Source organism: Struthio camelus, chromosome 7 (assembly GCF_040807025.1).
Source record: "Struthio camelus isolate bStrCam1 chromosome 7, bStrCam1.hap1, whole genome shotgun sequence".
Classification (NCBI taxonomy): Eukaryota; Metazoa; Chordata; class Aves; order Struthioniformes; family Struthionidae; genus Struthio; species Struthio camelus.
Window position 1 is genome coordinate 14860144 of NC_090948.1, and position 25100 is coordinate 14885243.

General features: G+C 43.8%; 1 protein-coding gene across 13 annotated transcripts in view; it reads left to right on the plus strand.

The window, feature by feature from the left end:
* SH3PXD2A (SH3 and PX domains 2A) overlaps positions 1 to 25100 on the plus strand; it is a 272461-nt gene that overhangs the window by 196789 nt on the left and 50572 nt on the right. The gene's annotated exons all lie outside the window — the stretch shown is intronic.

Below are 25100 nucleotides of genomic sequence, written 5' to 3' on the forward strand. Positions count from 1 at the left end.
GCATTTGGTGCCTGTCAAATGAAGGCTTATGTTGCGGTAACTCGGCACGCAGGGCTATCCGTGGCGGGCTGCTCTAGTGCTGTGGATATGCTAGAACTTGGGGGAACCAGAACACCCTGATCTGGGAATAAAATCATCTTCCAAAGCTCTGAGTCAGGTTACCCGTAGTCATGACCATGCCTTAAAAAAAAAAAAAAAAGTGGTAATTCTTTGGCTAATACAAAAGCTGCATGGCTAATGCAAGGCTAATGCTTGTTTGACTCAGTGATAAACTCAGTTGTTGGCAAGTGATTTAGTGTGGTGTCCGAAAGGATAGTATGTGGAAGTGCACTGGTGAGCATGAGCAGAAGTGCCTGTCTTCAGGGTATTGAACAGTGAATGCATCACTTGCAAGGTTAGTAAAGAGGCCAAAAGGCTCATCTGCCCCATTTTAAAGAAATTGTTGAGGCTGAAGGGGAAAAAAATGCCTTAACTTCTCTAGCTCAGATACTCACTAAATAAGAAGTCTCCTTCCTCCCACGCCTGAGGGTTCCTCATTGTCAATACTGGGTGTTTCTGCTGTCAGAATAAGTCTGGTTATTGCGACAACTTTTATTTGTACCCATAATATTCTTGTCTTTGCTTATGCAGCCATGGGAGTTGGGCTGCTAAATAATACAAGAAGTGTCTGAGTTCCAAATTACAATTCCCTTGTGCGTTTTTATTGTGGCCTTGTGCCGTTCATGTCACGTTGTATTGAACCACATGGCATGTGAAGATGTAAATGGGGAGTGTCAGGGTTTAAATTTAAATAGTGGGTCCAGAAATGTGACTTTCCTAGGGAAACACCCTTGAATTTGGGATTACAGTCCTTAAGTCCATATTCTGATGCTTAGCAGCCGGGGTTCTTAATGCCTATATAAACAAGAAAGGAACTATGAAGCTCTGAACTCACCATTATGATCTTGCCCTCGATTCCCACGTACACTTGTCTTCCCATGGTCCAGCAGTCCTTGTCACCTTCCTCAAATAAGCATATGATAACTCACTGTAGCTTGACACCATCACACACCCATTGCAATTTACAAACATGAGAGGTTGTACTTTGATTTTTCCTTAACTTTCAGTATTGACCTGAAAGTTTAAACGCTAGGAAACTTTTGCTCTTCCATACGTGTATAAAATAAAAACGTAAGTCACTAGTGATTTAGAGAGCATCACTTGGGAAGCTCGTCTAAAAGCTTTCTGGCAGACAAATCGTCTTCTAGGTTTTCCAAGAACAGATTTCCCAACAAACTCAAACCCCTCCTAGGTTAGGGATACCACAGGCATGACATTAGTTGTACGAGTTCTTGTCCCTTCAGCTAAACCATACGATGGTTTAGCTGAACCATACAAATGGCACATAAGGAGATGAGCAAAAGTTTCTATAGTGTCAACTTTTAAAAACTTGTGACTTATTGTTTGAATTTGGATATCTTGTTTAGTATAGGCAAGCATGTCTAGAAGACTTGGTTGTGACTTCTACCAGCACGGGGATACCCTTTTTAAGAAAATGAGATTATTGGCTATGCATATGTGTAGAAATTCATATTTCTGGGTAATCTATCATTATGTTGCCTTTAAGTATTGTGGAACTGTAGTCCTGACTGTGTACAAAGTTAGGCTCACTCTTCTCCTGATCCAGGCAAGTAGAAATGAAGGAAGCTACTACTTGTGTGATCTGTAGCAGTGATGGTTCCTGTAAGGAAACTTTGCTCCATGTTATCCATACGGGACCGTGATTCAGGAAGCAAGACTAGAGAGCTGTTTAGTCATGTGAGAAGTCCCATCAGCCTAGATGTCATACTGATATCTCAGGCTTTCCTGTGTGTGTATACATATATATAACATAGGGTATGTCTGACTTTGATTTTTTTTTTTTAACTGTTCTTTGGGGAAGCTGGATATGAAAAGGCATGGATAACTGCTTGATTTTTTTTTTTTTTAAAGCCTTGCCTGAATAGGGTTGCATATTGATACCTTGGGACACAGGTAATGGTTCTTTTGTTTCTTGAAGTGGGAGAAACCTTGACTTGGCTCTGTTGCAGAGCTCTGTAGGAAAGAAACACCTTCTCTTTCCTGGCCAGATGGCTCTATACCTCTTATACAGTGAAGTTCAAAAGGGTTTTTTTCTTTCTTCCAAACCATCATGCCTCTCATGTTCTGTTGGGGGGGGGGGGGGACGGGGGAGCGGGGCGGGGGGGGGGGGATGGTTCTGACTACTTCTAGGGCCTAAGCTAGGGTTACAGTCTCCTCTGATGTTCATCTCTGAGTTCAGTGTCCCCCAGAAGGAATGCTCTGTGCTTTCAAAGACTGTTGAATAAAACAGAAATATGAGAAAACTCTGGCATTTGATGTATTGAAGTCTTATCCGGTTGTTGTCAGGCTAGGTTAACTTCACCTTAACTTCACCAGTGCTTTGCATTTACTGGAAGGTATTATTCAGTGTAACTTTTACCATACCTGAGATGGGATTTGAGGTCTCTTGCAGTCAGATATGTGCAAACCTATGGTTCCGTAGGGCCTTGCTTCATCCTTGGTTTTCTTCTTTGCTAAGATAGTAACGGAGACTATCTCATCCATCTCTATGCCAGTGAAAGTCATGACTTGGACATCACTTAAATTTAAGCCTTCTCCTCAGTATTGTGAGTGAAAAGTAAGGTCAATGTGGCATCTGTGAAGGGTTTCAGAATTTATTCATCATCTCTATTATTAAGCCAATGGGGGTCACTAACCTGACTGTTGTTGCAGTTGCTACAGCATCAAATTTTTCTAAGTTGAAAAACTTGTAGGATTTCTATATTTTGAGACAAATTACTTAATAGAGCAACTTTGAGTCTCTGAAACTGGGTTTTTGTGGTGAATACCTATCTTGACTCAACAAAAATTATCCTGAAGACCTTTCTCTGAATTATGGTTATGTGAGTGGAAGCCCCATTTTGTGCTAGATGTGTCTGATAGAATATTCATCTTTCTTTTTTCCCCCCTCAGCTGAGTGGGGAAAAATCTGCATACAGCAATGATCACAAGTGCACCAAGAGAAAAATAGCTTTACATGCTTTCAGGATAGCCCCTGTAACTGCAGCCTCAAGGCTGTGTTCTCTGGAAATAACTGTGATTTGCTTAAATGCATTCCAACCAAACCATGTTGTCCAACACTATCTGAACATCTCTGTGCAGTTTCAGAATGACAACGTGAATGTCTTCAGTCTTGTCTGTCAATCATATGCACTTTTTGATTTCAGCAAAATAGCCTCATGAAATGATTGAAAAACAAAAAACCCCACTTATTTGTCCTGGGGAATTGAAGTGTTCTGACTTCATAGCATGAATCCACTGTAGATCCCTTTAAGATAAAAGGGGGAGGGCCTGGGCCTGAGCAGCTCCCTCCTTGCCAAGTTTAGCATGGATGTGGCTTGAAACAGTCAAGTTATAAACTGTGGCAGTAGTGTTTGCAATGGAAAACCTGACAGACAGTGGAGAATAAGCATGCTGCTGAGCACCGCTGGCACTGCTCCTCCTCCACCACAGCTCTGATCAGAGGCGGGATGGGGGCTCTTCCTTCGTGGCCTGCTGGGCACTGCTTTTGCAGTGGAGAAGCGTGGGATGGCATTTTCAGCTGGGTTGCACAAGCCCAGAGGCATTTCCTTTGCAATTACATAGCTTCAGACCAATTTCCAATTTTATATTACACACAGTATGTGAAACAAAGTTATTGTGGCTAGTGCAACTTTATCGGGACCCAAAGGGATCTCCAGGAAGGGAGACTGCTCTCTTCTCACCCTTCGCTGAGACATCATGCAGCTGCATGATGCTGCACCACGGCATGTTGCCCCAAGGAAGGCCTGGTGTGCTAGCAGAGGGTTTTGGGAGGCTTACTGGCCGTCTTTACGGTGTTAGGAGAACTGTGCATGCCTGGCAACGTGCTCTGTGTTGGTGCTTGTCACTCGTACCACATGCTGGCTGCAGATGTAGTTGGAAAGAAGGAGGCTGAGAGGCTACAGACCCCTTGCAACTATAGCCTCTGTCACGGGCACCCTCTCAGGAGTTGGGTGCTCCTCAGCTTCAACTTCTGCCACCCAAGGCACACACAGCCCCCTTTATGAGGATGGTGCACTTTGGGGACCAAAAACACTTTCTGTGACAAACCACCGCATCTTGGCTGAAGGCACACCCTCCAAGTGGCCATAAAAAAAAAAAAGGACGTCTGTCTGCATCTCATAGATCAATCCTAAATCCCACCCCTCTGGTATGCTTGCTTTTGCAGCTAGCATTAATTTCTCGTCCCTTTCTTTTTTTGATTTTTATTTTGACAAAGTAATCAATAAATGGTTTTGTGCAAACTTCAGGATTTTCCCCATTCCTATCTCACCTTTGCTTTAGCCCTTCCTTAGGGACATTATCCTCTTCACCCTCCTTCTTGTGTGCATGAGGGGATCATGGCGCTGTGCACACTAGGAAATGTCTCTTTGAGCTTGTAGCATTGTTGTATTGCAAATGTTGGCCCAGACCCAGTGCTCGTTGGTTTGTTCTAACAGATGAAAGCGATATGCTAGCAGTTTCCTATGCTTCAAATGTGCATGTAGCTTTACACCAAATTGCAAATGCAGTCACCATGTTTATAAAATGTCAATAGTTGTGCATCCAGTGGCTGGGTGTATAGCCTGACACAGTATGCCTAATTGCCAATATCATGCATTATTTCAGGTGCAATTGTGCGTGCTAACTTGCCCTGGGAAGCTCTCTTTTTTCCTTACAAAGCAGGTCAAGAGAGTAGGATCCAGCAGATGTGATCCAGGACTTAATTTTTGTTTGTACATCCAGCCCTGACCTGCTGTTTGCTCTGAGAAAACTACTTCAGTTCTTTGCACTTCCATTCCTTTCCATCATGGAAAATGTGTATTTGGATTGTAAACTTTGTAGGAGACCGTGGCCATGCTTTCAAAAGTAAATACTTGCTAATACAATGGACCCTCCTTTTTCATCAGTCCTTGAGCTATGACTGGAATTTTAGGAGAAGAAATAAATAGTTAGCTAGGTCAAACACCTTTCTTCTAGCACTGGCAGTTTCATCCAAGATGGTAGGTTTAGACAAGTGGCCACCACTAAATATTTTGTGTAACTACTCCTGTGTCCATAATTCTCCAACAGAGCAGAGTTCAAGGAAGGATCCCCCAAATCCCTTACTTGTGCAAAAAAAAGGCCTGTATTTAGTCTGTGACAGTAAATGCAAATGTCCTGTTCTGAACTTACTGCCGTCTTGCCATCTGCCCTGCCTTGAAGGGCCCATCGCCAGTTCTGGGGTGGAGGATACATGATCCACTCGCGAATCAGTTCCTGCCCTACTGCAGTTCTCTGCCAGTGTAAGAAGGCAAATGCAGACACAGGCCATCCGAGGAGGCAGGGTGGGTGATCAGGGATTTTTGGCTAGAAGTTACTGGAAAGCCATTTAATATCCTGAAAAACACTTTTTTTTTGGTTGAAGTTTTCCCTCCAGATGGGAAAAAGGCTGGCAAAGCTGAGATGATTTGATATCATGTAAAGGCTCATGGCCCAGTGGTCAGAGAAGGGCTTCTCCATGTGCTGGCAAAGTTGCAGAGCCATCTGTGTTGAGGGTAAGGATGCTGACGGTGCTCGCTCATCTTGTCATAGCAGTGCTTTACCTTTATCTTCAGGCTTTTTGGAGCTAGTGATCAAGACTGGTTGTTCTTTAGCTTTGTTTTGTAGCAGTATGACTTGGAAAGCATCCTGTTGGGGCTGTGTGTGTATGTCCAGAATTAAAATCAACAGTGCTGGCTGCAGAGGGTGGCATTTGTTTCTAATATCAGCTGTCCGGAAGCTGGTGTCTGTGAAGGAGCTGAGATGCCTTATTTTAAAGTAGTCAATGGAAATGGGATCAATAGAGCATTGGTAGGATGGACAGGAATGTTCAGAGATCACCGTGGGCTCTCTGTGCTGGCTCCAGAGGAAGCCAGAGATGAGCAGAGAGCCAAAACTGGATGGGATGGTTTGCTCTAGCTAAGCTATCACTGGAGATCCAGCTCCTTTCTGGGAATGCAGCTGACCAACCCCACAAATGCAGCTACCAGGCCCTCCCTTCTCCAGCAGCGTGTTTGCAGAAAGCTGAATGGATGGAGGGAGAACGTATACCAGAAACAGCCGTGTCTGCAGGAGATGAGGAGGAGCCCTCCTTCCTCTGCCTGTCCCCTGGGAGCCCAAGGGTGGGGTGACACTGTCTAATGGCTTTAACAGCTGTACTAAGCTGGAAGCAGCCCATGATGATCTTGCCTGATCTCTCTAGTGATTCTGTTTTGTAAGCTGTTTCTTAACTCCTTTTCATGCCTTTTTTCTAAATTGATTGGATTATTAAATGCATGCCCTTGCAAGGGAAAGATAGTGGCTGCTTCCTTCTTCTGACTGCTAAACCTTAAGCAGTCAAAGGCTGTTAATATGGCTGAAGCCCTAAATTGTCCCAAGAGTTTAACTGTGCCCATGAAGGTCGCATGGTGTGACTCTTGTGAAGCGTTTACCTCTGAGTCCCAGTTCAAAGCTTTCCTGGGCTCAGGAAGCTGCTTGGGATTGAAACTTCCTAGACCTATTGCTTGAGGTTCACCATACTGGTGTGTCAGTTGGAGTTTCAAGGTTGCTGCATAAAACAAAATATTTGCATCATGAATGTGTTGTGATATTTGTGCTACTGTTCTGTGGTGTCTGAATGTTTTTCTTCCTTCCTGCTTATAAATCACATGGCAACTAGTGTGGGGTGTTTTTGTGTGTTTAAAGAGCTTGGAAGGCAATCCTTCATGATGGACCCGGAGCAGGGTTGTTAACACACTGGTGTGTTTAGCTGCCCTGTCACTGTGGAAAATGAGATGGCTCTCCTCCCTTACCACCTTTGAAATACCTGCAGTACTGGTGACCTGTGCAAAGGGCTTGAGTGGGCTCCTCTTCTGGCAGGAATTCCCATTCCGGACGTTCCTGCCCATCCTCAGAAAAGGAGTGAGTGTCTCTTACAGTTGTGCTGTGACATGTCCATCTCTTCTGGGAAGCTCTTCTACATTTCATAGACGTCCTTGTGGACTTGTTTTTCCTGGGCCTGTGAATTTGATTTGAATTGCGTATTTGCTCTTTTTTGGATACAAACTCATTTTGAGCACTTGAAATGTGGCCTTTAGGCAACATTATGCCCCTTGCAGTACATAATTCTGCTGAAGTTTTACTGGGACACCTCCAGACTTCTCTGGAGCTCTGCTAGTGGGGATGTTTTGCTTGATGGCATGGTTGATTTGCTTGTATTATTTGGGTCCCAGTCAAGTTGGCTGTGGAGCAGCTGAATGTCATACTTCACTGAAGTTTCAGTGTGTTCATAGCCTTGCTAACATTGACTAATAGTGCTCTTTCCTCAGGTTCATCACTGAAAATGTAGTAAGATGTAGGAAAATCTCACAGGGCAGTAAGAAGTTAATGATCATCTTCCAAGCAATGCTACCCCATTTCATTCTGTTATAGAGACAAAATGAAGAAAAAGTATATAGGGAAGAGAGATGTGATGGGATGACAATCCATCAAAGCCTTCTCCTCTTTAATTATATCTATTAGATCCCCTCTATGTAGTGTCGGCTTCTTAAATTTAAGAAGCTTCTCTCTAGATAGAGACGTAATGAAAATGAATTTCCGATTTGAAAGCATCCTGTTAGAGCATAATTTGTCAAATGCCTAGGGCTGTAGTGTGGCTTTCATTTTTTTTTTTTTTTTTTAGACCAATTCCCTTTGTTTGTCTTAGTCCTGGGGGCAACTGGTCTTCTGACAGGGCTAGTTCAAATATCTCCCTAAAAAGGAAAATATATGCATAACTGATGTTCAACCACTATGACTTTTGCATCTCTTTGCCTTTTATTTAGCTGATGTCTCTGGGACAGCACCCCTGCCTCCATCTTCCCTAAGCACTAGGGAGAAGGGTTGTTGCTGTGAATAGGAAGTCTCCAGATGTATTAAATATGTATCTTCAGAGCTGGTTTTCCCCTCTACTGTATTCTGAGTGTCCCATGGAAATAGCGGGTTCTCTTTTGAACTTCTCTCCACCTGGCTTGAAGGCTTGAAGTAGAACAAAGTGTCACTGGTTCAGTGCCCGCAAGTTCTCTAATCTCACAAGAAACAGGACTCGGAGCCCAGTGAGAAGACTCCCCTGGCCTTCAAAAGCTTCTCAAAAACCCACCTGTGCTGCCATGCTTGGGGCTGGGGGATGTGTGCTACTAGAACAACAGGTCAGGAAGTCTGGACCTAGAAACCTGCGAGGTCTGGAGGTGGCAACAGTTGCCTCAGGGGTGATGTGCCCCAAAGGGACCCTGAGTTTTATTTGGAGCTCAGCATGCAGGGGCAGAGCCTTTGTCGGCAGGATTGCAAAGGTCCTGCAGTGCTCCCAGGTCAGTGAGTGTGGAGCCTTTTCTGGTTTCTGGACCACTGGAAGCATAGCTTCAAGGGCTGCTATTTCATGCAAAGATTATTTCTTATCTGCAGTTTAATTAGACTCCCCCTTTCACAGCTTCAAAGGGCTGAGACCCTTAAGACACCCTCTAGGAGTAGTGGGGGAGTAAGCCTTACTGGACTTTGTATTTCGTAGGTGTGCACACAAAATCTGTGGCAGCACTTCTGAGACTTCCCTGCTAGTGTGGTTGGGTGAGGATGGGAAGCAACCACTGAAACTGTGGACTGCAAACCTTAGTCCTCTCTAAAGGCAATTTGACCTTGGAGGAAAATGGGTCGCGTCTGTAAATGCGGAGTAGCCGAGACAGCAGGTAATGCTGCCTTTCACTTGGCCATACAACACAGCCAGGTACCCCTGAGTAGTAGACTTTCCCAGGCTTCTGAACACTTCAATTCTGAAATTTCTAGCTGCCTGTAAGTTCCTTCCTCTTTCCCTTCTCATTTAATCCTTTTGCACTGAGCCTTTATACTTGGGCAGATGGTTAAAGTTGCTCTGTTTCTACTGCCTACTCTGTTAGGAGCCCAGGATGGCAAGCTGAAAAGGAAAAAACTTCACGCAGCATCTCTGGTCAGAGCCTTTGCTCATTACCTCCTCCATTTAGGCAGCCACTGCCAGTTTTGGGACCCTGAAACCTTCCCCAAGAAAATGTTTCCAAGGAAAATCTGCTTTTCATGTTAGAATACTTAAACTTTCTAACGATTAAGTTTCCTGTATCAGCCAAATGGGTCACCAGCTCAGCACTGCTGCAAGAAACTATGTAATGCCAAGAAGATATAAAGATATTACTAAGGCCTTCCAATCAGTTCTATAATTACCTTGTGGTTTGCATTCTTTGGGATATGACTGCCTTAAAAAAAAAAAAAAAAAAAGGGGGGGGGGGGAAGCACATTGTCTTAAGTTTTTGCTACATCAAAGTCTCTCTCAAAGCAAGTTGCTGAGATGGCTTTAAATCAGCCCCAAGAATCCTAAACTTAATGCACAGTGACTGACGTCTTCTGCCCTTTGTTCTTGTTAATCAGGAAAGCAATTAGACACAAAGACTTTGGCTCTGGTGGTGACTTTCAGGCCTTTTTTTTTCTTTTTAAAGCAAGCAAAAGACTGATGGTGCATTTTGTTGTGTCAGATGAGGACAAGATTAATAAAGGATGGAGTTTTTTTCCCCAAGCTGCACAGCAAATAAGCAGTTCTAATAATACTTTGGCAGTGAAATGGGAGCTGTAATCATTAGCAGACAAGTTTCAGTTACAACCAGCAGCATAACTGCTTACTTTTGGTTTTCGTGTTAAAAGGAGTTCAGTTTCCCCACAAACCAATTTCTTGTCCATCTTCAGATTAAGCAAAACCTATAAAAGTAATTGCCTTGCTTATGAGTTTCATAATACAATCAGGTTTAGGGGGATGGCTTAAAAGAGGGGCGTACATCTGCTTCTTCCCTTCCGTCCCTCGGTGTGGGACACCGGGCTTTCCAGAGTTCTTGATTGAGGTTTTAATTATTTTTGTCATAGAAAGACTTTGGATCCTGGCTGGATTAACTGAAGTAGTTCTGGAACATGCATAGGATGAGATGGGCTCTCTTGGATCTCCATTTTATTGGCTGGCTTCTCTTTACTGTTTTTATTGGCTGGTTAGTTTTTTCTGTATCTTGATACTGTGTGACTTCATCTGAAAGTTTCACATGCAATGGGACATCATTTTATTGTTTCAAATGAAACTGGACTGCAGTTATATTGGCAACACTGTTAAACTTGATGGTGATGCCAAGTATTTCCCAGACCTTGCCTGAGTCCATATCTTATTTCTTCCTGTAACGCAGATGCATGCTAGAGGGTCCTAGTCTGTAGCTCCAAAAAGTTTAAATTCTGTTCAGGGAATTGCCTCCTGCTGCTGCTTTCTTGCACATCGCAGGCACACCCCCTTTCTGGTAAGTGTGCTGCTGGGATGGAGTTTAATGAAAGCAGACCTTTGCAGTAGTTTGAGGAGAAGGGCCATGCTTGGCACACTCACGTGCTGCAGACCTAGCTTTAGTGAAGTACGGTTTGCTCCTGTATTAATACAGCTGCCACACATTTGCTGAAGAACCCCGGCCTGGTTTGGCGCTTGGATAACAGAGAAAAATAAGTTGTTACTCTTTCATGATTAGCAGCAGCCTGACTACCTAGACAAATGCTGACATGCACGTGTCTATGCTGTCTGGCAAGCATAAGGTAACACCTTTGTGATTTGATGTCCAGGTCTTGAGGTGCTGTCTTGGCTTTCTAACAGCAAACGTGTACAGGTGAAATGCCTCCTCCTTAAAGGCCACCAGTTTTTGAGGATTCTGGGTAACTGCATGCAAAATCCAGCAATTTGAATACCAAATTTTGGTGTGCTGAAGCTCTGAAACAAATTTAAGGAAGCCATGGGCATGGTCCCTACTCAAATTGCAGCCCGTGATGGGGTGCATGTGTGTTGCACAGGATAAACCTTACACAAGGGTGACCCTAGGATTGGAGGAGCAGCTTCTAATATTAAAATCTGGATCATTGACTTGGCCGTTGGAGGTGAAAATACTATTTATGAACTTACCAACAAGGGCTTTTGTAGCATCTGGATGTTCTTGGAGGCATGTTCTTCCTGCATGAAGAAAAACTGAGCTGCTTGGATGGAAATGACCCATTTTGTCTCAACTGGGCATAGCTAGAGATTTAGTGTGGGCAACATTATTCTGGGAGAATCATTGCAGTGAATTTGAAACACTTGGATTAAATTTGTAGTTAATCTCTTCAGTGCCCTGGCAACCACTCTGAAGAATCTGTGTTTGGTGGGGGGAACTGTACAAACTGAATAATAGGAGAGCAGGTGAGGTGTGTTTACTCTGAAAAGAGGATCAGGAATTTGAGAGACAGTGCTTAATCTTATCGAAGACTTCTTGCCCTTACTGAGATGGAAATGCTCTGCAGAGCATGAAGAACCAAAATTACAGTATGGCTGTATGCTTAGAGTGAGCTTTGAAATAACTTTTTCTTGCTTCAGGACTCTGTGACATAAAACTGTCTGAATAGAAGTATGAAGTAGCTTTCCTGTGAAATAGCTTTCCATTTCTGGTCACTCTGTAGTCCCCGCTGTCCAGACAAACAGGACAGCTGAGCATTATAGAAAACGCCTCTTTTGCTCCTTCTGAGCACGAGCAGAACTGGATCCTGTACCAAATACAAGTTAAACTGCATGCTTGGTCATTCCAGACATCTTTGGTGTGTTTTTGGAGCTGACTGTACACTTCCTGGGCTTCTCGCCTGTGAATTTTAAAATAAGAAATGAGCCTCTGGGCATTGGTATGTAAACCATTTCACTCAACTGAAAACTAAGAAGTTCAGTGTTTCTCTCTCTCATTCAGGTTTGAGAGCCGGCTGCATGAAAGTGCTGCTTTCCCAACCCCACCCCAAAGAATCTCCTTTACAAACGCTCCTAAACAGCAACCAGCCTCACTTAATGAGGATGCTGGCTGCACAACCTGTATGTGGGAATCTGGAGGCCAAACGGTCTGGGGATGGCGTGCAAGATACTCGCTGACACTAGTTTAAATTTGGCTCAGGTTAACAAGAATTGCTGTTTGGTGGCATCTGTGGGAAACTAATGGTAGTTTTGGGGAAACTTCCATTACTGATGAGATGTATCCACCCTTTGCAATGCAGTTGCAGATGCCAGTGTCGAGGGCAACATGCAAGGCTGCCTCTGGTGTTGCACGAGGGCCTTCTTCCCCCCTTTATGTGCAGACAAGGTAGTGGCTGAGTGTCTGGGTGTTCACAGGTGTGTTGAGGGCAATGTGGCAACAGGAATAAAAGTAGGGGCTGGATCAAACTCCTTGGTCGCCTGCAGCCTTTGCTAAAGGTGCCAGCTGAACTACTCTGGCTTCTGCTAAACAGTACCTCCAAACCTGTGGTGATTCAGGAACACTCATCTGCTTCAATAAAAACTTGGCTGAACTAGTAACCCTTTTTCTGTGTTCTCAAACTGTTCCTCCTCCACTTGTCTCTTGTTTAATCAGACTCCAAATGGACTATCTGACAGGCCCTGGGTAACTTTGGTAGAAACTTAGAGTGAGCACAGGAAGGGAGACCTGAAATCATAGCCTGCTTGAGAGTGAGGGTAGGCATTAGCAGCTTCCTTTCTGGAAATCGCTTGTTCTGTGACTGCTTTTGTTATTTCTTTCTACTGATCTCTTGTACCTTCTGCAGAGAGTAGCTGAAGCTGTGGATAGCTAAAGCCTTTGTTAGGAGGGTGCTCCTGGCCAGCTGGAAATTATATAAGGAAATGTAGTGCAGCATGTCCTTCAGCTTAAGGAAAGCAAAATCCTATGTTTTTGTGAGACTGAAGTTTCACCATAGTCAACCCTGACAATGTGGAGTTGAGGCTTTTTTCTGTAGCTGTCTAAGTTGTGCCTTCAGCAGGTCTTGGTATACAGTCTGGGATTGCACTTCCACAGTAGAGCTCTGGAGTCATCGTCCATTGGTACTTAGTGTTTTTCTTGCAAGTGAGATGGCAGGAAGAGCCTAGATTGCTATAGCTGAGCACTGACCTAGATTATTAAAAGCAGCCATCACTTGAGCAAATTTCACAACTGTAGTCTCCCCCATTCAGCTGGAGCCACAACAGAGGTCAGTTGCTTATTTCTTTTACTTTCGAAGCTGAACAGTAATGCTCTCTGGGAGAAAATGGGCTTGTAAAAGTTGGAGTGTCCTGGAAATTGCAAAGTTCAATTAAGTGCTTACCCTGGGCTAGCTTTTATTTCAGATGGACAATTTCCATAGGTGATGTAACAAGTAGCCATAGAAAGAATGGCTGAAGAGACCTGGAAATATCACAGCTAATGATGTGAAGCAACTCGAATGCCTCTATGTGGTTAATACTCTTCTGTAATATGTTTGTAGCCTCAGCAACACTCAGTTTTGTAACCAGTCCTTAGGGTGTCTTTGGGCCGTGGGGGGAGAGGATCTACTGGAATGAACAGTCAACTTCTTTCCTCCTTCTGAGATTTTAATGTGGGACAGAAAAAGAAAAATGCAGGAGTGATTCATCCCACAGGCTGTACTGTTAATTCCATGAAGTTTGTGAATGGTATGTGGCCAACATCTTTGAAAACAGTCCAGGTGCATTAGTTGCAGGAGGTATCTTGTGGCCTAAAAGCAAGAGAACTTTAAAGTTGGCTTTTTCCCCTTGATTACTTGAATGCATCCCTCTGTCACCCCTTCTTCCCTCCCATTACTTTTTTCCTCCTGTGCTCTGCAGTTTCTGTGCCAGCTTTCAGTTTGGAAGGTGACAGTCGCTCAGGTGACTGTTTTCTTCATCCTTCTTTCTCTACTCTTTTGGTGCTTTACATTCAGGGAAGCCAACTTTGAGGTAGTGACCAACTGATAGGCTTATACAGTTTTGCCTGTGAATGGATATGAATAACCACTCTACTCAAGTCAGTATGTTCCGGATCATCCCGGTTCTTGTAACTGGGTGTCCACTTGAGCTTGATACTTGCATACTCCTACCCATGTCTTGATTTGGGCAGCATCAGACTCTGTTTTTCTGGGATGTGTACAGCCTTGTAATCTTCCCTTCAGATGAATAAGCCATGGCCTGTTGTCACAAACCAGTGACAGGATAGTTTATTAGTATGGCACATGAGGCTGTAAGCCCTGCAGTTCAAGCCAGTGGGCACATGATTGGCTATAGCTGTGTTTGCTGACAGCTCATAAAATTCATATTGCAGCAGTAGCCAGGAAGCTCCTGAGTGCGTAGGAGGCTGACCACTATTACGCAGCTATCCTGTTTTGTTTCTGTGCTGTCCGGGGCTGGAGAACTTGGAAGTAGATGCTGGCAGAAATGAAACCTTCTCACAAGACTCTTATTCTGTGCTTGGAGAACTGAAGTCACGTTGTGAAGCCTAAATCAATAACGGAATTGGATGGGGCTGATTTAGGGGGTCCTAAGAACCATGCCAGAAATGCATTTAAAAAAAAAAAAGTGTTGATTAGTCACTGTTGAGACATGAGTAGAAGCTTCTGAGCAAGTGCTTTCAATTTGTATTTGGATATTTATCTGTCCTCTTCTGTTTCAAAACAGATAGTATCTTGTATGTGGAATTTCACCTGAAAGTGTTTAGGGATTAGAGTTTGAAGGCTGGCAGAAGGGAATCGAGGCAGAAGATGTTGTGGTGTGATCAAATTGGGGCTGAAGAAGTGGCAGCAGGAAGAACTCCCTGTTTCTACTCAAGACCAGTTTCTGAATAGGTGGCAGAGTCTGGAAAATCCAAGTGTGCTTCCTCATTGAAATGAGGAGCAGGCTTTGGCTGAAATGGGAGTTGAGTGTCCAGCTTCCCTTCGTAACACTGAAGTTTCTCAAACTCTTAATTTGTCAATGAGCTATCTTCTCCCGACACCACCTCTCTTCTCTGCAAAACAAGGCCCTCGGTGGGCAGCAGCTGTTGGAGTATGATCAGTGTTTGCTTCAGTTTACTTCATATTACATTTTGTAGTGCGTTTTGCTGAAGTTTCTCAGTTTTATGAGCTTTCTATAGCATTCATAGGAATAAGCTGTAAATGTCAGATGGCTCCTGAACTACACTTAAACGGCTACACATGGATTCAAGATGAGAAATTAGGTTTCCAATCCAGACTTTCCCAAAATAGGAGGAATGTGGGTTGTGTTCTGTCTAGCGTTTTTGTTTTGGATATGAGGCTTTTGGTTAATGTCAGTCTTGGAGGAGGGAAAAGCTCTCAAATGCCACAGAATCCCAAACTGTTCTTTGTACAGTGACTCCAGCCACAGACACGGCAGTGTCGGGTTTCCGCTGAATTAGGGAGCAATGACTTAATCATGTGACAGCAGCATTGGGGCTTCCTGGCCAAAAAAAAAAAAGTGGAGAGTAAGCAGAAGTTAGTAGGTCTTAATAGGAATGCACAGAATAACCTTTCCTAAAGTGCATGTAGATATTAAAAAAAAAAAAAAAAAAAAAAAAAACCTTAACTTGCAGCTACCTTCCCTCTTACTGCCTCCAGATTGCTATTGAAAATTTGGCTTCCCGTGGAGTTTTAAGGAAATGGTCATGTTTTCTCTTTCACATCAACTCCTTCTCATCTCTTCTTTCTGCAGAGTTTCTACTATGTAAGCATCTAGTAATCTGCCTTGAGCAATGTCATGGAGTTGATGCCTCCCTGTGTAATATGAGAGCTGGCTTCACTGTGTGCTCAGGCCCCAGGTTACCGAGCAGCCCCGTACATTGATGCCCTGTAGTGAAGGGAAGCCCCTTCTGCCCAAAGTGACCCGAAGTGTGATCGAACTTGCCTCTTCTCGTGTGTGGGAGCTCACTACTGAAGTGGCTTCTCTTCTGCAGCATGTATCCAAGACAGCGTGAAAATCTGGGTATTTTTGCTGAAGGCTTTGGAGGTCTGAAAGTGAAATTCTTGGACTGAGCATCTTCCCCCCCACCAAGCCTACAAAACACAAAGTGCCAAAAACAGTGCGTGAGATGAGGATTGTTGCTGTTTTATTTTCTAACTAAAATGCACAGTATCCTGAAAATGAAATAGAGCAGTTCCTCCCCACACCCCACCATGTGATAACTCTGTACCCCTCAATTTGTTTCACGCAACAGATGTTGGTTTAAACTTCCCTTGTAATATGAGCTGGGTTCAAGTTATTCTTCAAAGCTCCCTAGAAAAGGATGGGTGAGTATGTGTGTGCCTGCTGGGCTCCCAAGCCCAGGGAGCTGACGGGTGGCACTTCAGTTGGATGGTCTCCTCTTGGTTCATGTTGCTCAGGGAGCTACATATGCCATCTCCAGCCTCATGGAGGCTGTGTTTACGCTATTGGACTACACAGCCAGAGCAAACCAGGATCCTAATGGGAAACTTCTTGGTGGACTGAAACTGCTCCCACACATCTGTCTGCCTTTGGAAAAGGTATTACGTGCTGAAGTTATGAAATGCTGTCAGAGGGGAAAGGGCTCTCTGCTCTCAGGATCCAAGAGTATCTAACTGCGTGTACATGGGTCAGCGGCGAATTGCAGGGGTTGAAGAGCCAAATGCTGTATTCTCCAATTATGCAGAGAACAGAAGCACGACTTTGCCAAAGGCAGTAAGTTGATACCTACTGGCTAGAAGTTCATATCTCTGCCCAACTTCGTCTAATTTCATATTAATGTGGAAAACAAAGATTTGCTCAGACTCTGGCCTCACATGATGAAGTGGCAGATGCAGAAGTTTTCTATAGCATAGAGCTTTCTGTAGTGCAGGTTTTTGTGCATTTCCAATTAACTTATTATTGTAGATGTTATTTACCCATTTGGAACTGCCCTCTGTTCATATTTAAAATTTGATTACATTCTTAAAACTCTAAGAACATCTTCATGGTGAGGGTTTTAGTACTGACTAGTCTAGCTTTGATGTAGTTGCCAAACATCTGTGTGCTTTCTATATATTTTTCCCTTTGCCTTCAGAAAAAGGATGGTTGCATTTATTTCTGGATGAAATGCTTTACTAGGAATGATTGTAAATCTGAAGGGCTGAAAATTGTCAAGTGAATTCATAGACAATAGTAACGGAGAATAAGGAATTAGTCCTGCTATGCAGTCTGGAAAATTAAAATTCTTCACAACTTTTTGCTGGCCTTGGAATATCTAGAAATTAGAAATCCAGCAAAGCTTCTGATTTGGAAACTTAATGGTACTGGGGAAACCTTGGCGTTGTAGCAGGACTAGCACAGGGGGATTGGAAGGCACTAGTGACCTCATTGGCCCCGTGCATGGGGAAGAGCTTGCTGTCGATTGAGACGTCTGCTTTCTGTTCCTAAATCTTCTGGTGCCCCTTCAAAGGACCTCTGACTTATCTGAGCGTTGATGTTGCTGGTATTGCTAGTGTTAACTGGATGTTGATGTTGTACTGTTGAAACATTTACGGCTGAAGCCACATGAAAGGTATACCGTATACACCAAAGAGCCTGGTGCCTTATTTGAAGTCAAAAACATCAGCCTTGTGTTTCAGTGTAGATATAAATTGCCTCTCAAGGAAGTGTAGGGAGGAAAAAAAGTGGCTGGAAGGTGTTGGTTGTGCTGATGTTTAATGACATGGATAACTGGGAAATTCCATATGCCATTTTGTATTTCCCTGGTAGATGATGTCACTGTAATGTCAGTTCCTGATAGTTCTGTTCCTTTTGCCCCCCAAAAAGTCCTTTGGAGGAGAAGGACTGTTTGAAGCCCCCTGTTACAGGAGGTACAGGCTCTCTAGAGAGCTAGTGTACTTGGAGTAGCAACAGCTTGTCTGCAGAAGTACAGCATGACTGAATTATTGGATTTTGTAGGCACAGCTCTTAGAGGTGTATTTATTTGTGGGTAGATTCGAGCAGCCTCCTCAAGCCTGGAGGGATACTGAATACCAAGGGCTGCATCTGCTTGCAGCTGGATCTCTAACTCTAGCCTCTTACTGAGCACTTCATTGTGATTCAGAGCAGGGATGCTTTTGGCACGTTTCAGCCGTTGGAATTTAGATTATCTTAGTGAGAATATAAGCCCTTTGGGGTGTTTCACAAGTCTCATTCTGGGGATCTTTATCTGCCTGTTTGGGGACTTTGCTGGAAGTCCCGTATCGTTTGGGAGAGGAATGTCACCAGTGCCTGGAGCGGTGCTGAATAGGCTTATGCTCGGCCAAGGAATGTGCCCTTAATATAGATGGGGTGCCCCAGATGCGATTCATGTATCAGTACAAAGAGGAGCAATCTAATCTGCGGAGAGTCTCTCCAGCCCTGCATGTGTTTGGCTTGGACGGCGTCATCCCCGCGCTTGGAGCTGGAGTATGTGTTGGCAGCAGGAAATCGTTGTCACAGAATAATTCTGAGTGCATAAGAGTCAAAGCAAAGTTCATTTTGTTCTCTTTCTTTAAACTTACTGTTTGCTTGAGTGGGTGGGGGGGGTGCATCAGCTGCTTTTTTTTATTTATTTATTTTTTTATGAATACCCCATCTCTGTAGTAAGGAATCCTTTGCTATATCTGAATGAAATTTAATTTTCCTGAGACTTCTGACTCTGGTTAAAGATAGGCGTCTTGTTTGCAAAAGAAAGCTGTTTGTAGACTTCATTTTGAATCACATAGCTACAGGAGCAGAAATAATGATTTGGGGTCCCTCTTAACACGCTGTGCTGCATGTGTCTTTTTCCCTTTAATAATCCCATGGTTGAAGTCTGAGGAGCAATACTTCTCAAACTAAACACTAAAAATAGTCTTTAGTCTTGATTCAACTGAGCCACTATGAGGCATATATCCGAAGGTACGTTAGCAGTGCTCAAAGGCATGGCTGTTCACGTCCTTTATCCTTGACTCCTCTTGCTGCTTGCTAACTTGGTACTTAGATGAAATGTTGTTAGTCATATCCAGTTGCAATAGTGGCTTTAAGCAGTAGATTAGCAGTCTCCTGAATGCTAAGCTAAAGGTAAGCTATACTTAACTCTAACCTGATAGTTGTAAAGGCTTTATCTGACTTTTTTCCTGCTATGAAATACTTGCATCCATCACACACGCTCATTTATTTTTTCAGAGGAAACAAATACAGAATGCTTTAACTCACTATATGGAAATCTTTTTGTAGTTAATTGCAAGGACATAATCTGGAGAAATAGCTATGCTTTTCTGGCTATGTCACAGAGTTTGAAAACTGAGCTGTGAATGAATAAGCACAGGCTCATCCAACGGCCTGAGACATAGTTGGAAGGAGAAGACAAGCAAGGCTGGAAGTGGCAACACCAAACTGTGATAAGCTGAAACCCCTTACTGGCCTAACAGCACGGTTATAGTTGTCCCTCAGTGATGTAACTAGTGACCCCTTGTAGATGGGATTTTTATCTCTTAAAGATGGAGTGGCTCAATCCTTGGCCCTGCTCCTTAGCTGAGCAAAGTGCTTAAGCCTACACTTGACTAGAACATGTAGTTTGTGGGCATTTTTCACTCCCTCCAACTCCTGCTAAATGCCTTTCCTGAGCAGGAGACAAGAGCCTACGCGGATAAACCAGGTCCCCAAAAAAAAATGCATCAGTCTTTTAGAAATAAGTTCCTGGGTGAACCTAGTTACAGTTCTAAAAATGGAGCTAGATATAGCACAAGATGTTAACAACTCCATTCCTCTGTGGCGTTGAGGAGGAAGTACTGGCAAGCATCAGAGCTACTTCTGGAGAGAAGGAAGACCTTGAATGGAGAGACTTCCTGTCTTCCACCTGAAGACAGCTGGAGTCTGACCCTGTAAGGGGCTGCCGTGTTGGTAGAGAGGTAAAACTGGTAGTAAAGAGCCCAGTCAACTAGTTAATGGTTTTGCCTAGCCTAGTCTCTACAAGAGAGATGAGGAAGAAAAGGGGACTGTGTTTGCATTGTGTTTTTTTGCTTTTTTTTTGGGGGGGGGAGGGGGTAGGGAGGAAGACTGTTTTTGAAAGTTCATGGACAGGTATGTCTTAGCCATGCTGACACCTGCCTGTCAAGTCACATCAGCAAATGAGCGTCAAATGTCATTTTGAGCTCTGATAGTACTGTAAGAAGCATCATGTTCTCCTTGGAGATAAGGATTTAAAGGAGACAAACACAAGCAGAACTCACTAGGTGCTTCCTTGTCGGAGGAAGGTGCAAAGGTGCTCTTCTGAACCCATCCCTCTATAATGTGCATCTACTGCATCCAAGTAGTAGACCCCATCTTCTAATGGGAGTTGGAACAGTCTTGGGCTTCAGGAAGTGCAGTCTGAAAATACTGATTTGTCTCTTGCTCGTGGTAGAAAACACGTCAAGAAGAAATCAAAACTGCTCTGAAATGTTAGTGATTGTGATGCTGAAGGCATGGCTTAGTCCATTTGACCTCGTGTGCTACCATGATAGGATTGTAGAAATACCTAAGCTCTTCCGGATCGCTTTTGAGGCTTTTCTGGGACTTCCAGAAGGTGTTGCCAAGATAACTGCAGAAGAGGGTGTGGTAGGGAAAAATTGAAATAATAAAATTAAAATCTAACTAGACAAATGTAGCTTATGAGGATTGCATTGTTTTGATGCAGGAATTAGGCTTGCAAGGTAGGTTTCTACCTTCTTGTCACCTAAATCTTGAACAAGCATCTTGGGAAGCAGATTAGGTGTCTATATGATACTTCCTTAGATTGTGGTGGCTGGTGCCTGTGTTTCTTAAGTAGCCCTGATACCGTAACTTCAGTTAAGAAAGCTGTGATCCTCAGAGTAAGTACTTTAGTAATGAATGCTTAGCCCAGTATGGGTGAGCCAGGTGATATCTAATGGCTTGTGAGAGGGCAGATGAGTTGTCGAAGGCCAGCAGCCCTGATTCTCCTTTGAATCTTCACTTTCCTTCCGCTTCAAGTGTGGACTAACAAGTAGTATCTCAACAAATCTAGGTTCTGGCAGGACAGAATTAAGCTCTTAATCTTGGCACATTGTAAAGCTGGCTTCCAGATTTTGTGAAACAAATTCTAATCATCATACGGTGTATGGATGAGTTTGTTTGTTAGCAGGGTGGGTAGGGGAAACTTTCTTAGAAATAAGATTAACAACTTACCTAGTATTAGTTAGTTAGCAGTGTTAAGGTAATTATTAACACTAACTAAAGCAACCAGGCAACCCCACTGACTAATGCTAGGGGCTTGCTGCAAATGTCAGTCAAATCAAATACGGTGAGCATGAAAATGGCTTGCAAACACAAAATAGCTGCAATGCCCCTTATCAAGGGAAGAAGGAACATGAGGAGGCAGCTTTGAACCTTTGGAAGGTTTCAGTTACAAGCCAGAAGCTTGACCAAGGAAGTCATCAGTGGCTTGGTATGCTCTGGGGGTTGCTCTGCTGACTCCTCTGGCGTTGAGGGTCACTGTTAAGTTCAAAGGGGAGCTGAAAATGATGTCTGTCCTTCCTGAAGAACCTGGTCTTGGTTTATGCCTTCTTCAGGCTGCACTGCACTGTCTTGCTAACCTAGGGTCTGAGGAGAGCTTAGTGTGTATATTGAGGAGCCTGTGCAAGCAAGGGTGGGGGGAGGTGGATCGGTCTCTCCAATGTGAAAAGCAAAGGGAATTCTCCCTCCATAACAGGGATTTAGCAGCCACAGGAGTATGTACTTTTCTTTCCCCTCAGGTTGGGGTCTTTCCGCTCCATGATGCTTGCTCATAGCCCTTGTGTCGGAAGCAAGATGGTAAAACTTCAATTCATTAGTTACCTTAAAATGTGCTAATAGCTGTGGTCTTGCTGGAAGTGCCCTGTTGCATGCATTTCCTGTACGTGTGTTACGGGGAACTTCAACATATCCTTCCAAACATGCACATAGTTAATAGATTGGGTGTTTTGGAATAAACTTTCAGGGCATATAAGTTTTTGTTAAACCTTAGTTCCAACATTGTAATTAGTATGGCAGCTAACAGACCTATCCAAAGTCTTGTTTACTATCCAGACTGTTTTAAACTGAGAGAGCTGTATTTCTGTGATCTGTTTGTTTTTGATGGCAGTGCCTAAGGCCCAGCTGAGATCAGGGTCTTGTTGTGCTAGACATTTAGGCCTTGTCTCCAGAGAATGAAAGTCTCCATAAATGATACACAAAGGAAACATTGTTTAATTTTGTGCCATGGGGGAGGAGAAGGGAAGTAACTAAGACTTGGAAATTGGGGAGGAGAAAACCCCTCCCACCAACAGAATTGCTTTAATTCTCAGTTCTCTTACAAACAACCCCTGCGACCTTGTCCTACTCCTCAGCAGCAAGACTATCCTTTTTCTTTGTGGGATATGTCTGCAGTGGGCTCCTGAGTGAACCCTGGATGATGCTGTGCTTTGAGCTGGAGTGATAGGCACACAAACCAAACCTAGCCAAACCTGGGCTTGCTTTGCTCCCTCTCTGGGTGTGCCCATAATGTGCCACTGCCCTTGGGCCAAGCTGCTGCTCTGTTAGAGCAGCGGAGGCTGGAGGGTCACTGCTTTGCTTGCAAACTTGTTGCATCAGCCATGTGGTATTCAGTTTGCTTTGTTGTGCTCCATCACTGACCTTTCCTAGGACAAAAAGGGGAAATAAATGCATTTCTGTAAAAATGAGAGGCACTCTACAAAGACTGAGATGCTGACAAGTACGGGGGGCACTGCATGCCGGAATTGAAGGCTTTGCATGGTGTTAGTGTTGGACTGAGTGTGGAATAGCGACCGCTGGTGCAGGGCGAGGTGGAGGAGTATGAAGGGTATGGCACTTGCAGCAGGGTTTGGCTGGGGCTTGTTGCTAGCAGTCCCGTGTGCTGTCTTGGTAGCCTTCTATCAGGGGGTTGATATTCCCAGCACTCATACAGGCTAAACTTAAGTGACTCCCCATTGAAATGATAAACACTGTGCCTCTACAACCGCATTTGGGTAATCCCTTACTGTGCTGCTCGTTTATTTTAAATGGTGCTGTATTGTACAATGTAATGTGCGTTTGTAATGGCAGGTCTGTAAATTTCCAGCTTCTTGCTCAAGGACAGCATTATTTTTGCCCTTGTCTCATGGTTGATGTATTCCTATGTATATTTCTCCCATCTCAGGTCTATGAAATGTGTGGAGACTGACAGCTTTCTTGAATCTTACTTCATTAATTTGCCTTGGTAACCTTCATTTAGCATGAGAAGATGAGCCTCGCTGACTACTGCTGGTGGATCTAGGCTTAGAAAGCACACTTAGTTGTGACTTCCTGGAGGCAGTTTGACTACTTGTGTTTCCGAGGCACCCAACCTTTCTGCATGAAGGAGGTGTTAATAGGAAAACTTTTTTTGTTGTTCCCATCGTGCCGGGTATTACTCAGTGAAGTGTTTCTAGCCTCTGTAGGCAGCGCAGTTATCCCTGTAAGGAACACCTGAGGCTAAATAGCTGTCTTTAGACTCTAAGTCCAAACTGAGACAATTGAGCAAGCTTGGGGAAATGGTAGGTTTACTACCATCTCACAAAAACTCTAAGATACTTGAGTAAAGAATATAATTTTCCTATCCAGAGGCCAAACCAGAATGAGTAGAAGGGAGTGCTTAGTTATTTGGCAGTATGTGGAATATTTTCTGCAAATATCTAGAGTGCTTTTTTTGTTGAGGTGGGATGCTTGATCAGGCATCTTATCAGAGGTTTTTGCCTCAGTGGCTTCCATTTATTCGCCTGCTCTGCTTACACTGCTGATGCACGTTTTTGTTAGCTCTAATGGAACCAGATATCCCAATAATTCCTACTGGCTTCTTTGAATTCTGTGTGGATGAGCTGACTCTTCCCCTTCCTGAAGGTCAGTGTCCCCTTCTGTTTCCACCTGCATAGACTTCTCTTGCTCTGTGGCTCTTCATGTCACAGAGAGTAGAAGGCAACTCTTCCCCACCCTAACCCCATTTTTTTTCTTTCTTCTTTCAGCTTTTCTTAAGCAATTCAAAATGGGACTCATTCAGCTTCCTGCTGAACAAAATATAGTAATGTGGCTGCGCGCCTCTAAATTTGCAAGAGGTCTGGAAAAACCTTCAGAAATTGCTGAACTGGGTTTGTAATCTCTTCTGGGGAGCAGCAGCGATATTACTTGCCCATGTATGTCCTTGTTCAGTACAACGCAGTTTGTGAATTGGCAGCCCGCTAACACACCGGCTGCTTTTGTGGCCTGCTATTCATCACTCTGGTGCTCGTTTCCTAAGCTGTCATTTCCTGCACTCTTGTGCAGTTGGGTCATGGAGGCACAGCTCACAGGGTCACCGGAGAAACGGGACTCCAACAGAGCCCCGGAGAAAAGCAGTGAAGTTGCATCGGGGGGAGCAGAGCATTCAGTTAGGCTTACATCAGTAGTTGCGATAACATACCATCTGGGCTACAATCCTGCCAGATTTAGCTAATGAGTAGAGCTGGGCAGGAGGAGTTTGCATGGGAGAGCTTCAGTGAACAGCCAGGGTATGGAAATGGCAATTCATTAGATGGATATTCGAGTGCTGCAAAGTGCTGCCTCTCTATGGACTGTGCTGGGCACTAGGAGAGTGCCGTGTCCCCGTTCCTTTAGGTGAAGGGTGTTGTGACTTGGTAGGACCAGACTGAACTAATATTGCTTGCCTTATTGTCTGATTTCTGCTGGATATAGGATAACCCTTGTTCCTTGCTTCAAGCTCTTGTGCAGTGTTTTATTCTTTCCAGAATTTACCAAAGTCTGTCTCAGAGGTGGCTGTATTTTTGACGGAAATATGGGATCCCTGTATGATTTTTGATGTTAGCACCTGGAATGCTGTTGGGTACTCTGCTGGGGTCACTCCTAGTCCACTAACTCCTTCGTTTCCTAGTTCTGTGGTATTGAGGGTTTCCCAGCAAGCAACTGATACCGCAGTCTACAGATGTCAGAATAAGATTAAAACAGAAGTGACTTTTGTCAATCTGTGCAGGAAGTAAATATTGGCTATCTTCTACTGCATATGAAGGTTATTTTTTAATCTGCTGGGTCTGGGGGGTCTGTAACTTTATTTAAACCATTACAAAGTAATCTGTAATCTTTGGACAAGATTACTCTGAGCCTCATCTGAAAGCTTATTCATCTTTTCCTGAAGAAAACTTGGACATGGAATGTGTTTGCTTTAAGATTAGTCCCGTGA